Source organism: Oryctolagus cuniculus, chromosome 3 (assembly GCF_051225735.1).
Source record: "Oryctolagus cuniculus isolate XC-2025 breed Fujian yellow rabbit chromosome 3, ASM5122573v1, whole genome shotgun sequence".
NCBI lineage: Eukaryota > Metazoa > Chordata > Mammalia > Lagomorpha > Leporidae > Oryctolagus > Oryctolagus cuniculus.
In genome coordinates, this window is record NC_142869.1 from 26,200,766 (window position 1) to 26,216,488 (window position 15,723).

Below are 15,723 nucleotides of genomic sequence, written 5' to 3' on the forward strand. Positions count from 1 at the left end.
TGACTATTATTTTTAGATAATCAACAACAAAAATAGGGTAGCAACAAATTCAAATGAAAAACAGATATGATTTCTAATCTCACTTGGGTTAATGGGAGCATAAAATAAAAATGCGTGTGTACGTGTGTGTTTATAGAGATAGATATTCCCCTTTTAAATGACTTCTGCATGTTGGCTAACAAAAATTTTTCTAAGAGAAATATAAATGTTGGATAATGTCTTCACATTCTATGTGTGTATATAAGCAAGAGATTTACAAAAAAGAAAAAAAAAAAAACACAATAAAGTAGAAATTCCCAAAAAGACACGGTTAGTGCTAAACCCTGCACTCTCAAAACAGAGAATGAGTTTTAGTTCTGAATACACAATTAAATTTTCAGTATTTTATAAAGATAAATGATGGCATTAAATCATAAAAATAGAGCCAACAACTAAGCATGGTTTTTAATTATCTCATTCTAAAACATTTAAATACTCTTGAATCAAGACTAAAGTACCACCAGTAACATGGTTCTGGTATACAAGTAAGCCTTCCTACATTTCCCGGTTTCTGAACATGTAGTATGGGAAATCCACCTTGCTTTGTTTTTGTTGTCTCTGAGGATTTGCATTTTTACAACTGTTTCTTTCATTTATTAGTCAAATGTATAGTAGAAACAAATGACTTTTTCTTCGATCTTTAAATGCATTTATTTTATTTCTTTAAAATTACGGAGACAGAGATCTTCCATCTCCTGGTTAATTCCCCAAATGCCTGCAGTAGCCAGGGCTGGCCCAGGCAGAAGTGAAGAGCTGGGATATCAGTCTGAGTCTCCCCTGTGGGTAGCAGACACTTAACTACTTGAGCCTATTGTTTCTCAGGGTACACATTAGAAAGAATTCTGGAATCCACAGCAAATGCATGAATCCACTCACATGCATGTACTCCGATATGGGACATAGGCATCCTAATAGTGTCTTAACTGCTCCTTTGTTATCTGGAAAATTCTTTATAATTGGCAGCATAAAAATGACTGTCACATTTTGTCTCATGCCTTAATATTCTGAAATGCCTTTCATTTTTATAATGTGATTTATTTCAAGTTGTTCTTGTGTCAATATGAAAATCTTATTTTTAGAAAATAAGAAATGTTATTTTTAGAAAAATGGAAATTTGCAGTTTAAAATGGATCTGTCTCAGGAGAAGGAAAGGTTTGCCGCTTTTTTTGCAGCTCATGGGCACTGGATGTGGCTGAATCTGATAGCCCGGTCTTTTCATATTGTGCGGCTTACACTTCACTCTCAGCATAGTTTTGGCAAGACCGCAAGCTCTAGTGCGAAGGGTGTTACACGTTTATCTGTTCGGATCCTAGGATGAGCAACAAAACTTCTTTTGTTCAAAGAATAACTAACAGATGAGTAATGAAGTCACTTACCCAAAGCCGGATTCCATTGTCAAGAAGAGGAGACTGGGATTGCACAGCTTCATCTAGCAACTATGTTGGAATTCGGCTTTTCCAGCACAACTCAGAAGGCAACTGTTGTTTCAGCCAGGCTGTTTTTCCTAGGAACACACCAGCAATTCACAAAGTATTTTCATCTGTTCAGTGATTTTTAGAAGGAGCCCTTGAGCTAGTGCTATTTTGTAAACTTAACTCCTGAAACAAATTGGGTGTTTTCCTGTTTGTCCTCAGTGGAAGCCTTTTGTTGTCCTTGTTGAGTAGAGATTTGGAAGCTGTGATAGCTTCTTGGTTTTTGTTTTACTTTCTCTCTAACTAGTGTGTAAGTGCTCATTTAGCAAGGGAGTCAAAGCAAACCTGGGAAGGCAATTCTTTAGAAAGCTTGTCTCATCTTAAGATTCCCGTTACCAATACTCTGATGTGTAAAGATTTTGCATGATATGAATGGAATCAGGACACATCATCTGTCGAAGTGCAGAAATTAATCCTTATTGAGAAATAAGCCCCTATGGAGGTTTGCTGCCGAGGTACTCCATGTGTTTATTTATTTGTGTAATTTACAAGGCATCGTCACTCCTCAGGAATATGCCCGCTGCTTCAGAGGGGGACACTGATTTGAATTCCTGTGCAGCACCTTGAGCAGGTTCCTCCCAGTTCCACAAATGTAGTGCTTCTCCCAAATAGGAACAAGCTGTAAAATAAATGCATAAAATAGGTCTCTCCTTCTCTCATGGACACAGCTCCAACACTGCCCTTGTGCAAGCTGGCTGCAGACATACTTTTACTAGTTTTAGATTTGTGCAATTCTCAATCTGAGTTGTGACAGTGAATTAACAGCAGCCCAGCCATAAAATTATTTCCTTTCAGTAATGTCTTTTTGCAATTTTTAACAAAATCTTTGCCTAATTTTATCTGCATTTTTCTATTCTCTTTCCTGTCATTTTTATTTTTCTTTCCAGCAACCACTCTAATAAATTTTGACTCTCACATGATTATGTTAATTTTTGGTGTCATGTATCTATAAGGTCTCTTGTGTGTAAACTCCAGGATCCATGATAACCCACTGTATTCTCTCCAGTGCACACAGAATCATCTGCCAGCCTTGGTCTTAGATAAATGAACTTGAAGCGTAAATGGCCTTGTATTTTACATGTGTCTGTTCTGGACCATTTCTTTATAGTTCATACTCTATGATTGTTCCCAACTTTAGACCTTTTCCCATAACCCAGAGTCTGTCAAGAGATTATTTTTAGCTTTTAATGATGAAAGAACTCTAATGTCTTATTTACACAGTATGCAGTAATCAGGAAGCGTTCAGAGCATGGCATTTTAGCACCAACGAGAAAATAATCCTATCTTAAATCTATAAACTTTTCCACGACCACTACAATAGAATAGTCACTAATAAAATTTATGTTGAGGGTCACAAATGGCGGATCAATGTATGAGTAAGAACATAGGCCTTTCTCTTTTTTCCTATAACCACGGCACAGTTAATCTAATAGTTTTTCACTTTTCTTTTAACCCTCAGGTAATGGCTATAGCTAAAGACAGGATATTAGATCATCTAATTATCTGATTTATTGCTATATGTTCTACATGCTTATATTTTCAGACTTTTCACTATGATAGCAGAAAATGTAAACCTGGAAGAGGCTGTAATAGAAGTTTTCTATAGCATTCATTAGATTTATCTAAGACTTAGACAAGATACTTTCTACGTGGTCCCTCCTAAATTCATGGTAATTAATTAAAGCCCTGTATTTGTGCATGGGTTCTGAGTAATTAGCTGAAGTGAAACACATGTATCTCTAATCTAGCATGCTGTGATTAAGATAGAAATGAAGACATCCATCAAACTAGATTACTTCATCATCAACAAGGCTCAGAAATATCTTTACAGCTGCTAGGCTCATTTTAATGATATCAGAGTGTCTCATATCATGGTGTTAAGTGAGGCACTATTTCTCTCCATTAAAAAAGAGAATATTAAACATGAGAGTATACTAATCAGCACGTGAAAGAAATCATAATGCCCTTAAAATTCTTCACTTAGTAAAATTAGAATAGCTAAAGAAACAAAGGTATTTGTGTGTTTATGGATCTATTTTCACACTTAAATGCACAAAAACAGAGCTATGAAGACCAATCATTATTAAAGGAAACATTATCATATATCATATTCATCATTATTAAAGGAAACACATAAGTCCCTCTGGTCATTGCTAATGCATTTGAAAAAAGAACAAGGAATGGTGCTGTCTCTCCTACGTAAAATAATATATAAATACATACATATATGTGTGTGTGTATATATATATGTGTATATAATTGATGGCCCACAAAAATGACACTTGTTACCTTTTCCTCCACTTAACATTCCTCTTTCCAAAAGGTTTTTGTTTTTACGGGCTTTGTAAGCACCTAATTATTCCAAAGATAAAAAGACTCACTGACTCTTCCAATTTTTTGTGAGTAATAATTGCCTCTAGTAATATAAACCTGGACTTTGGGGCACTCACCAGAACTGGGAAACAGCAGAATAAGACCAGAAGTTGTGTCGGGATAATGAATGATTTGACACAAAGTGATTTCTTAAAAGCCAAAGTTACCATTTCAGGAAATTCATTCTCCTGTGGTTCAGTGAGCCATAAGGGAGGTGAACAGAAGAGAATGAGGATAAATCAAAATTGGACATTGGGCAGATAGAGACCCTTTTCTCTGGATATCTCAAAATGCCGCAAGAAGTACCAATTCTCATCTCATGCGATTAATCTACTGAGGTTCACCATAAAAACTGGCTAAGTGACAAATGGGGAAGTTACATGATTTGAAGCTAAAAATATATCCATATTCATAGTAGCTTGAATCAGCAAAAATATAATCCTATTTATTTTTAATTACTTTAGCAATTGCTACACCAAAGAAATTTGTAGTTTTAATTAATATAATGTTTTACTCCATTTTGTTGTATATTTAAGATTTTGTATGATTTGTATTCATTTTGATAGGACTTCACATTGAACATAAATAAAAGTGACTAAACTCTCAGACCTCAAAGGTCTATGGGTTGGACTGATTCACCTGAATGCAAAGAAAAACATGCAGATCTGTGGGGACAAAATTGCTGAATCCTACACTTCTCTTACGTTTATATTACAAGAAAGAAAGGAACTTGAGAAAGTATCAAATAGTGACATGAAAATGACATGTATTCAGTGAATAGAATTCCCATATGGAAGGAATATCTGTCTACATTACAACCTATGACTGCTAAATCAAATGGCAGTATTAATAATAGATGAATTGAAAAAGTATATGCATAGGAAGGAAAACTAAAAATAGTAAACTAGAGTGTCCTAACAAAACTAAAATAATGTTGTTAAAATACATTTTTGATGTAGAAAGATGCTTGTATAATACTAAATTTTAAAAGCAAGTTAAAATATTCTATATTCATATTATATAATATGTAAAAATAATCTATAAAATTAAAGTAATATCTATTTTTCTTTAACCTAAAAATCTTCCTAGAAGATTCTAGAAAATATGTAATAAACCTTAATCATAGCCATATAAAATATGCTCATGTACTTTAAAATATTTATATGTCTTCTAATTTTTCTAATATACACACATACTACTTATGTCAAAAATTCTTTTTCATTCAATTCTAGAGTTTGGGTTCATTCAGGCGGTTGTTAACCATTTGTGACTCAGTCTCCATGACTTTTCCTGTGAAATATTGTCTCCTCAAATATCCACGGAAACACAACAATGTAATTTCTCAACAGGATGGAACAAAAAAGAAACTATCAGCTAATGAACACCTGAAAACTCCAAATAACAAAGTCAGTGTTTTTAATTACAATTACCAAAGATAAAATGAGCCAAATGGCAACATCGATTACCAATAAATTGAAAGAAAAATATATTATTCATTCTGTTTATAGATTAATTGTTTCATTGTTTAACTAGTGGACTGATGTCTCTTGAATCAATGAAAGTGGCAAAATTGTTTTTATTACTTTTTTCCTAATCTCATTCATTTTTCAAGGTTTATGACTTATAATAATATTAGAATTTAGAAATAGAGCAAGAGCTAAATAAACAAAGTTAATAGCTAGCTAGAAGTACTTTCTCACCATGATCCTCCCTTCTTTTAGTAGCTATTTTGTAGCGGAATTTGATTTGTGTATACCACTAGTTTTTTTTTTTTTAAATACTTTAAAACTATAAAAGTAACTAGAAAAGTTTTCAATATCAAGTATTACATACAATGTGAACTTTAAAGTATTAATAGAAAATTAATTATTTCTAGTTGGTTTAAGGGTAAAAGCTGTGGGATCCCTTTTATTTATATGACTTTTGAGTTCTTCCTGAAATTCCTCCTATAAATAGTAATTCTACCTAAACTTTATTTGATAGAAAAATCAATGCTCTCAGCCAAGGACAACATCCTTTCAATTCATAGCAAATAGGAATTTAAGTGCTGCTAAATTCATTACCAGCTAAGGACAAGTATAGGTAAGGAAATGTTGACGTGAATCACTTTCCACTAACTAATGGAGAATATTTTTATTGAAAACAGGATAATCTTTTACTGATAATATAATATGCAAAGTCAGTATGCAATTATGTCATTATTATGTTTAACACCCTGTATCTTAGATTACTAAATATACCTCCTTATCTAGCAATCAGTGACCCATAAAGAAGATAAAATGCTTTTTCCATAAGACAGGTAGAAAAGCCAATTAGCCTAGGTTCTGCATCAAATAGCCTTTTATTTGATGCTTGATATTAATTGTTTTTAACTGTGTGAATGTTATGTTATTTAGTGTGTCGAAACCACAAATGGCTCCTGGCAAGACCTCATACCATTAACAATGAGACTAGCAGAGGAAAATTCAAAAACACTCACGGGGATTGTTTGTGCTGTTTTTGGTTGGGTACGTTTTTTGCTCTGTGGGATAGAAGACAGTTTAAAACAGCACTGCATGAAAAAAGCAGCAACTGACCGCAGGTTGCAGTCTGCTTGCTTCAGTGAAGCCGAGGTTTCTACAGCTCCATCTCAGCAAAGGGAAGGTTTCTAACGGTCCCCTGCTGACTTCAAATGTGTTCACAGCCTGCACGCAGCAGCCACAGTGGAAACTTACCGGTGTGATAATAATCACTTAGAGTGAGGCTGTGGGGCAGACCCTCTTCCTCCAACCAGAAATCCCCTGAGTAAAAGCTTGATCCCCTGGAGAGACACAGAGCTACAAAGACATGAAAACAGGTGTGTTCCTTTCCCTGACATTCAGAGACACCAAGTATGAAGCTTTTCACCCTTGATATCCTCAGAGTCCAAAAATTAGCACAAGTTCCGTGGTGCCTCATTTTAGGCAACTAATTTAGAAGTGCCTGCAAACATTGGTTGAGATCATTTTTAATATGTAAAAGAGGATATTTTTTGTTAAAAAATATTAAGCTTCTGGTGAGGAAGAGACAGAGGCAGGGTGTGTTTGTGTATGTGTATCTCAGTGTTTATATACTATAAAAATATGGAATAACACACAATATGTTAATAATTATTGCCTCTGGTATGTGAGGTCCTGAATAGACTAGAAATCATTCCTTTTAGTTTTCACATTTCTGCGTTGCTTGCACTTGTCACAACATACTTTTATAATTATTTTCTAAACCTTTTTTATAGTTTGAATAATTTCCTCTGACGACCTATGTCTCTAATAAACCTGCTGTAACTTTTTGCAGAAGGTATGGTATGAGTTAATACACATAACCAAATGTTCTTGGAGAATCAATAATGTGCAGCTCATTAGGTTCAAGGTAATTTTTAATTAGATTAAACATTGGTATGCTTCTTTCTAAATTGCAAAGTGCTTTGTCCATTCATAACCACATTTTATACAACAATGGCTCCCCGAGGTAGATATTATGCTTGACATATTATAATACTTATATCAAGATATTACAGTAACATTATAGCTAGAGTAGAATAATAAAAGCAAACCTGAAAATAAAGTCAAAGAAAATATTCCATACAATAAAGATATTTGGCTACACTGAACTGAGATATTGTGGAATGCTGTCAAACCATTCTTCAGCAAGACTCCTAAATGCTAGTACTCTCCAGTATCAAACACTCACTCAGCAGTTGTAGAAATTCAGCGAGGGCTAGACCTGAGACAAGAGAACACTAAAGCAGCTCAAAGTTTGCCTTTGGATGGACTTGGGAATGGGCCCATGGAAATTTAGTTGTGTAATTCATTCTTTCATTCATCCTTATTTTCCACTTCAGCCAAACCAAATTTTTAACAAAATGTATGGGAAATCAATAGCCTGTTGGTTCTCCAGCTGTTCGTCCAACGCCAGGGAAATTAACCTTACATTCAGATTTTGTCTGTGAAAGCAACCAGCTCAATCAGAGACATAACTTCGAACCACTCAAGGATATCTTAAAAATATAGCTACCAGGGTATGCTACACTGAACAGAATTTTTAGTGGTGAAACCATAACATGCATATGTACATTAAATATATGACTGTATTTAAACTTCCATCAGTAACTATGAAATACTTGCAGAACCACCCAGAATAATACAAAGAAAGTAAGAGAATCTATTGGCAAAACAATTCAAAAGCTATTCCCCATTTATCTAATTCAAAAATTGAGAATTAATAGACCTGCCTTTGATAAATTTCATGGAACAATCAATCTAATCTGTGTTCTTACACAATATCAATCTAGCATCGTATCTACCTTAGCAGGGTGAAGCAAAGTGGGTATTTGCTAAATTTCTTCTGTCAGTGTGCAATGTTTTTTTTTAAGATTTATTTATTTATTTGAAAGGCAGAGTTAGAGCGAGGCAGAGGCAGAGGCAGAGAGAGAGAAGTCTTCCATTCACTGGTTCACTCCCAGGATGCCTGCAATGGTCCAGAACTGTGCTGATCCAAAACCAGGATCCAGGCGCTTCTTCCAGGTCTCCCACGTGGGTGCAGGGGCCCAAGGACTTGGATCATCTCCTACTGGTTTCCCAGGCCAGAGCAGAAAGCTGCATTGGAAGTAGAGCAGCAGGGACTTGAATGGGGCACATATGGGATGTTGGTACTGCAGGCAGCAGCTTTTATCCACCACACTACAGTGCCGGCCCAATAATTTTAAATTTTATAAAAGTTAGTAATGGGGAAGGAGAAATGGGTAAAGGTTGATTAACAATACTAAAGTATAGTGAGACGAGAGAAAAAACTCTGCTGTTCTGTTGCACAAGAGGGTAACTTACAGATAATGAAAGTGTACTGTACATATATTGTTAAAGCTGGAAGAATGGATCTTGAATGTTTTCACCATAACAAAATGATAAATGTTTGAGGAGACAGATGTGTTTACCCTGATTTGAACATTATGCAATGAATGTGTGTATGAAAACATCACATGGGAGCTCCCCAATTCTGTACAATTTCTTTGTATCAGTTACAAATAAATAAACCTCTAAATGGGAAAAAAGTTAAAACTCAGAAACTTTTTTCTAAAAAATTCAAAATTCATCAAGAATGTGAATTCCAACTAAATGAACACTGTTTCCCTTTTATAAGATGCATAGATAGAACTCCCCTTTGCCTGTCTCTAAACTGCTTTTTTAACCAAAGCAAATGTGACCTAACAGTGGAAGCCTCACTTGTACATATGGCTTCCGTCAAGAGAACAGGAGCGCATGGATGCCCAATCGCCATCCCAAATTCCTGTCAGTGCAGAGGGAAGCATTTCATTCCATCGATATGTTGTATAAGAAATTGAGGCTTACACATATTAATAAGTTAACAGGAGTCTGTAGCTGGGCCAGGAATAGAATCCAGGTTACATATTTTTAGACTAGTGCCTCTTTGATTTTCACACGCAATCTGATACTTACCCATATGCTTTAAAAGGACACAGCTTTCAGCAAGGAGAGTAGCAGAAAAGAGAGAATCTGAACAACCCCAGGGCTGAACACAAATCTGCATGGCATGGGCTATGCGTGTTTGGCACCTTCTCTTTAACCCACTCAAGTTCTTTCCAATCTTTTTCTTCTCCCTCGAGTTCCCCACTTGTCCTTACTCTGAGGAAACCTAACTCTCAAGGCCATAACCCCAATACTATTAGCAGCCACCTACCATATTGCAGGCACCATAGTTAGTACTTGACTCAAATTACTTAATTTAATGATCACAACAACCTCATGGAATAGGTGTTATTCCTGTTCTAAAGACAAGGAAATTGAGTCTCCGCGATTTACCAGATAAAGACTTGAGTTCTTTGGACATATTCTTGGAGTAAAGAAAACCTAATAGTTCTGTTGATTTTTTTTCCTGTTTGTCTTTAGGTTTATCTCAAGTTCCTTTAGGTTATCAGCCAGATAAAGAAATGGATGACTGGTGATTTTTGGTTACCTTGCTTATACACATGTTACAGAAAGAGCATGTTCAAGAATTTAGTAAGAGGCAATATAGTATACAAGTAAGTAATGTGGGATCACACTTTTAGGTTTAAATACTAGCTCTGCAATTTATTTTATGTTGGGCAAATTACTTGAAATTTTGTCACCATTTTCTATTCGTTAAAAACGAGGTCAGGTGCAGGTATTTGGTCTTGTGGTTAAGACACCCACATCTGGTATCAGAATGCCTGGATTCAAGGCCTGGCTCCACTTCTAATTCCATCTTTCTGCCAGTGCCAACCACGGAAGGCAGCAGGAAATGACTCAGGTAGCTGGGTCCCTGTCAGCCATACGGGAGATCTGGATTGAGTTCCCAGGTTTGGCCTGGCCTGTTGGAGGAATTTGGAGATTGAATAAGCAGATTGGGGACATTTCTCTCTACTCCCCCCATTCTCTCTCTTCCTCTCTCTCTCTCTCTCTGTGCCTTAAAATAAAAATATATTTTAAGTAATAATTATAGCAACTGTTCCTTTTTCACAGTAATGTTGTGAGGCTATAAAAAACATTTGTGCATGCTAATGCTTAGATTTTTGTATAGTGTGTAACCAGTGCTCAACACATACCAGCCATTGCTATTCCAGAAAGACTCACTGTCTGAGGCCTTGGTAAAGGGCCCAGTGCCATCGGTGTCAATTATTTTCTCTATTAGCTTCTCTAATCAGCTAATCACAGAATGGTCTCCAGTGTATCACATTTCTTCAAACAGCATATAAACATTAAATGCTTTTGGGGAACTTTCTGCCATTTTGTTTAGGCCTAAATTGGTTGGAGTTGCTACAATACATAAAGTATGTTATGTTTATTGGTATTTATTATTATCCAGAGTCTAAATATATTAATTTATTTAATTTTCAGAATAATACTATAAATAAATGTCATCATTAGAGATAGCAAATGGATAGACAGAGGATAATAAACTCACCATTTAATAAATAATAGATAAGAGGTAATGAGGCCACCAGATTCTGATAATCTGGCCATAGAGTGCATACTTTTAAGCATTTTATTATAGTGCTTCCCATTGTGCTGTGCATTTGATTATTTTATTCTCATCACTCTGATTCACTGAGGACATCAATAATGTCCTTTATTATTCCCCATTCTCAACGTTTTAAAGCCTTAGGTCCTTCTGTAATAGGGACAGGCATTGCCTAGGCTGAGTCATGGAAGAGGAGAAAGGAATATCTGATTTCTTATTAGCTGACAGGACCTTTGCTTTAGGATTATAGCTGTGCACTGCTCCACACCTGATCACACCATTTGCTGCTATGTGCTCCTTATGTCAAGTCAGCACATTACCAATGTCCTCTGAGTAGTAGAAATTGAAAAACAGTGCCCATAAAATTTGATACTGCTCATTAAATTAAATGTAAAATGAAAAATCTTACATAAATAAAATTTAGTGTTAACTCTTTTTAACATGAAAGGTAATATATTAAGAATAGTGTATTTTAACACAATAAAAGAATTTCAACATTAGAAGTCAGGCTCCTAGTTGGGTTCCATGCCGGCATCCTGATGATTTCATAGTGTAGATTCTTCATGAATGAGTTCTTCATATCTGTATGTTAATCCAAGTTTCCAGTCAATTACATTATGAAGAACAAGATTTGTTTCAAGGCTCGCTATCTCATCTGCTGTTAGTTGATCACAGAAAATGAGGCTTTCTGTGAATAAAGATTAAAATAAGTGTGCTTCCTTCTAAAGCATACACATGCATGCTCATAAATGCACACCCAGAAAGAGAACTAGGGAAACTTACTTTCAGTGTATTCCTTATGTGACTATCTGGCCTTAGCCTATTTTTTTGTTCCTCAAGCTTAGAGATGTGTCTCAGCCCTGGCACAGCCAAGGGGAGCCTACAGTGACTAAAGGAGTCTCATCCATTCTCATCCATTTACTCCCCAGCACTGCATATATATGGGCATTTTTAACATATGCTGTATATGTCAAGGTTGCGGAGTGTCAGCTAAGCTAGTATTCGTGATTCTAGTTTACTGTATAAACAGAGCCTACCTTACTCATGTGAGCACATTTAATGAACAACTGGGACAGTTTATAATTAAGGTTTTACATGCACTATACATGTTGGTTTGTTGATGTAATTTCACCTTCTAAGTTATTCATTCTTGTTATCTGTCCACTATGGAGTCAGTGGGAAATGATCCTTTGACCTAGAGTAGGACTTGCTCCAGGTTACATCTGCCTCAATAAGTAGGAAGTTGAGTTTCTCTGGTCTCACACAGCGCTGCATTCTTCCTGTGTACTTATGTATATCAAAAGGGTCACACTTGATTTTATTCTCTCTGCACTCAAGGCACAGCTCAAATCTGTCCCTGTAAAGTTGGAGGAAACAAAGGTAACTTCTTGAAGGCAATCGCGCTAGAGTAGGCAGCCTCAATCCTGACAGGGTCACCAAATGCAAAGGGCTGGTATTTTGTATGAAATCTGGCTTATAAAAGACAGGTTTCCAAGGCCGGCGCCGCGGCTCACTAGGCTAATCCTCCACCTGTGGCACCAGTACTCCGGGTTCTAGTCCCAGTTGCTCCTCTTCCAGTCCAGCTCTTTGCTGTGGCCTGGGAAGGCAGTGGAGGATGGCCCAAGTGCTTGGGCCCCTTCAGCCACATGGGAGATCAGGAGGAAGCACCTGGCTCCTGGCTTCGGATCGGCGCAGAACACTGGCAGTAGCAGCCATTTGGGGAGTGAACCAACGGAAAAAGGAAGACCTTTCTCTCTGTCTCTCCCTCTCACTGTCTATGCCTATCTGCTGTAAAAAAAAAAAAAAAAAAAAAAAAAAAAAAAAAAGACAGGTTTCCATTTGCTTCATACAGCTAATGATAAAACATCTTTTTTTTTTTTTTTTTTTGCCTGTTGAAATGTTACCAGCCTTGCCAAAGATAAATGCCATTTCTGCCCATAATTTTGTGAAATCTTGACCATTAAAATTTTTTTCTCATTGTTCTCTGGCTTGCCAGTGTTTCAGTTACTGGCTTGCCTTACAGAGTCACCTTTACTCTTTCTTGGACCTTGGTCAAGGCCACCCCAGCTCACCTCAACAAATTTTAACAACTTTGAATCTCATGTAGAAGGAGTTTAGGATCTTGACCCCTTTTCTGCTAATAGCAACTGAGTTTGTCACCACTTCACCAGCAGGCTTCAAACTTTGCTCATTAATGGCCTTCATCAAAGAGTATGCTTCACATTTATTAATTCTGCTTCCCTTAAAACTCCTCTACATATTTTTAAATTTTTGTTAACCTTAACATTTTTCATAAATCACAGTTCATTTTAGACTGCAGCACCTCTGACATTATCCTGACAGTCAGATTCACCGAAATATTTAAGTATGTGGCCTTTCTTCTTACGTCTCACCAATTTAGAATCTGATCTTGCCAGCAGTGTCCTGGAAAGTTACACTGATTTCTTTCAATACTTTATTTGGTATTCTTTTCATCTAACCCATGTGCAACTGCATAGGTTGATAGGACCAATTTTCCTAATAACTTCCTTTACCTTTTACTGAATCAAACTATCACTGACAAAGACAAAAATCTATCAAATGCTCTAAATTCAAAAAATGAGATTTTTCCATTGAATATGTACCTGAGTATAGCTTTGTCATTTTTCCCACGGAGATACAATCTGCTCACTTTCACTCTCTCCTATGGTGATAATGAGAGTTAATATTTATTGAACACCTCCTTAATATTATGCTGGGAAATTAACGTTTAATCTTAGTTAATTCTCACAACAACCCTATGAGGTAGGTATTATCATCTTCTATATTCTACAGGTGACAAATTTGAATCCCAGAGAGATTAAATAAATTGTCCAAGGTCCCGAGACATAAGTGACACATTCGGGATAGGGGACCAGGCAATCCAACTTCAAACTTCAGCCTGATAAAGGATACACTGCCTAATTCTGTTTCTAACCTCATTTTAGTTTCACATGAATACTGTTCCCAATTCTACAGATTTTCCTATCTTTTTATCACACAGTTCTATTCCATCCTTCTTAATAACAACAGTTCTATTTCTTTTTAACCCAGCACTATCATATTTTCTCACAGTGCATTCCAGTAGTTTCTTCCCTCCTTGGTAGTCTCTCGATTTGTTTCCTTATATCACAAGTCTAGTTTCACTTTGATTATTAATCATGTTTTCAACTATTCTGGCCCCTAGATAATACAAATTAAACAGATGTCAGACCAGATTAATCTAAGGTACATCCCTCAAAAGTATGTAAGGTTTTGACACAAACAGGAACATGTTCCTATATTCTCATTACTTACCTTAGATAATTCTTTAAGTGAGAAAATTAAAAAATGGATCATTTATAAGATTAAAGAAATTTTGGAATCCATTTAATTCAATGCCTGTTTTTTCTTTGAAAAAAATTATGCATGAATATGTTAAATGACCTCCCTATAGTGACAACAGCTAATTCCTTCAATTGTTTTTCTTCAGTAATTCTTTTGATAAGTGACCAGTAGTTAAAATGATATTTAGGTTTAAATGTTTTTATATCCACTTCATCATTATCCAACATCACTTGTTCCAATTTAATATGTAGTAAATTTTAAATATGTTCTTTTACTATGTTTTATGATGAGTTTCTAAGGCTATAGACAGTTCAGAAGGATTAAAAACACTAGGGATTTTGACATAAAGACTTACTTAAATTAGGCAACATATATTCTGGAAAATATGTGTGTTAGCAGTGTATACCAAAATATAAGGCATTTCTAATGAAGTTACTAAAAATATAAAGAGAAAGCAACAGGAGAGTAGTAAAAATAATGCACAGTTTCTAAAGTAACCTCAACAATAGGGAAACATTTTCTTGCTCGAAAAGCATACAGCCACTTTTTCCTCTTTGAGTATTAGTCTTGCATCCCTTCACACCCCCAGAAATATAACAGATTTCTTTTCTTGCCCTAGTAACACTGTACTTAATAAGAAAATGTACAGGTTACCTGTGATTGTTTGATTTACTATTTTCTCATGAGTGTTATTTATTGACACATTTTATTTTAAAATATTCTGGTTTTCAATGTAAAGATTAGCTTAATAAAAGAACAGAGCATTATGAAGAAAAGGTTTTTTCAAAATCTACAAAATTTGATGATAAAAATATGCCAAATGAGTCAAACTGAATATCCAGATGTCCAAGAAAATTAAAAATTGGAGGACAACTCTGAAGCATCAAATATGATATAGGTGCATAACTATAATTAAATTCATACCCTTTCAGACAGCTGCTCTTCATATTAACAATAAAATTCAAAGGTAATGTGGAAATAGAATTTCATTGCATTTTATATGCTCCGTGAGAACACAAATTTGCAATCAGAGGTTGTGGGATGGTGTAACAATAATATAATGAAAAGTACTGATCTCAACATAAAGGAGTCCATTTCTTCTCAGTTTTTTAACCCTGTGATTTGTTTCTTTCAGTAGTACTCGATCTCTCTAATGAGCGTCTCCTCCTTGTAAGTCCCTAAAGCAATGGCATTCACCTGTATTCACCTGTGTTGTGAGGGATTTTCCTCAGTAGGGAAGCCTGGCAGCAAACTAAAGTGCTTCAACCTACTTGTAAGACCTATGGCTGCAAACTTGGACAGGAATCTGTTCCTGAATGTAAATTGTTTACCTTTCACATAAAAAAATGAAGATAATTAGTGTTCTGATCATTACAACCAACGTGGCTTAACAGACATCCTCAGAAAAGTGGGGAGAAGAGGGCTACAAAGGGTTGCATTGGGCCTCTAATAGCCTGAGGCCCCAGCTTGCAACTAAAAT

The 15,723-nt window shown here is 35.7% G+C and overlaps 1 long non-coding RNA gene across 2 annotated transcripts in view; it reads right to left on the reverse strand.

Annotated features, from left to right (window-relative positions):
- The window catches only part of LOC103348872 (uncharacterized), a 38,714-nt gene that overhangs the window by 10,299 nt on the left and 12,692 nt on the right, over positions 1 to 15,723 (reverse strand). For both annotated transcript variants that reach the window (XR_016231453.1, XR_016231452.1), the window contains exon 3: positions 1,416 to 1,543. This is a non-coding gene — a long non-coding RNA (uncharacterized LOC103348872). The remainder of the gene's footprint in view (positions 1 to 1,415; positions 1,544 to 15,723) is intronic.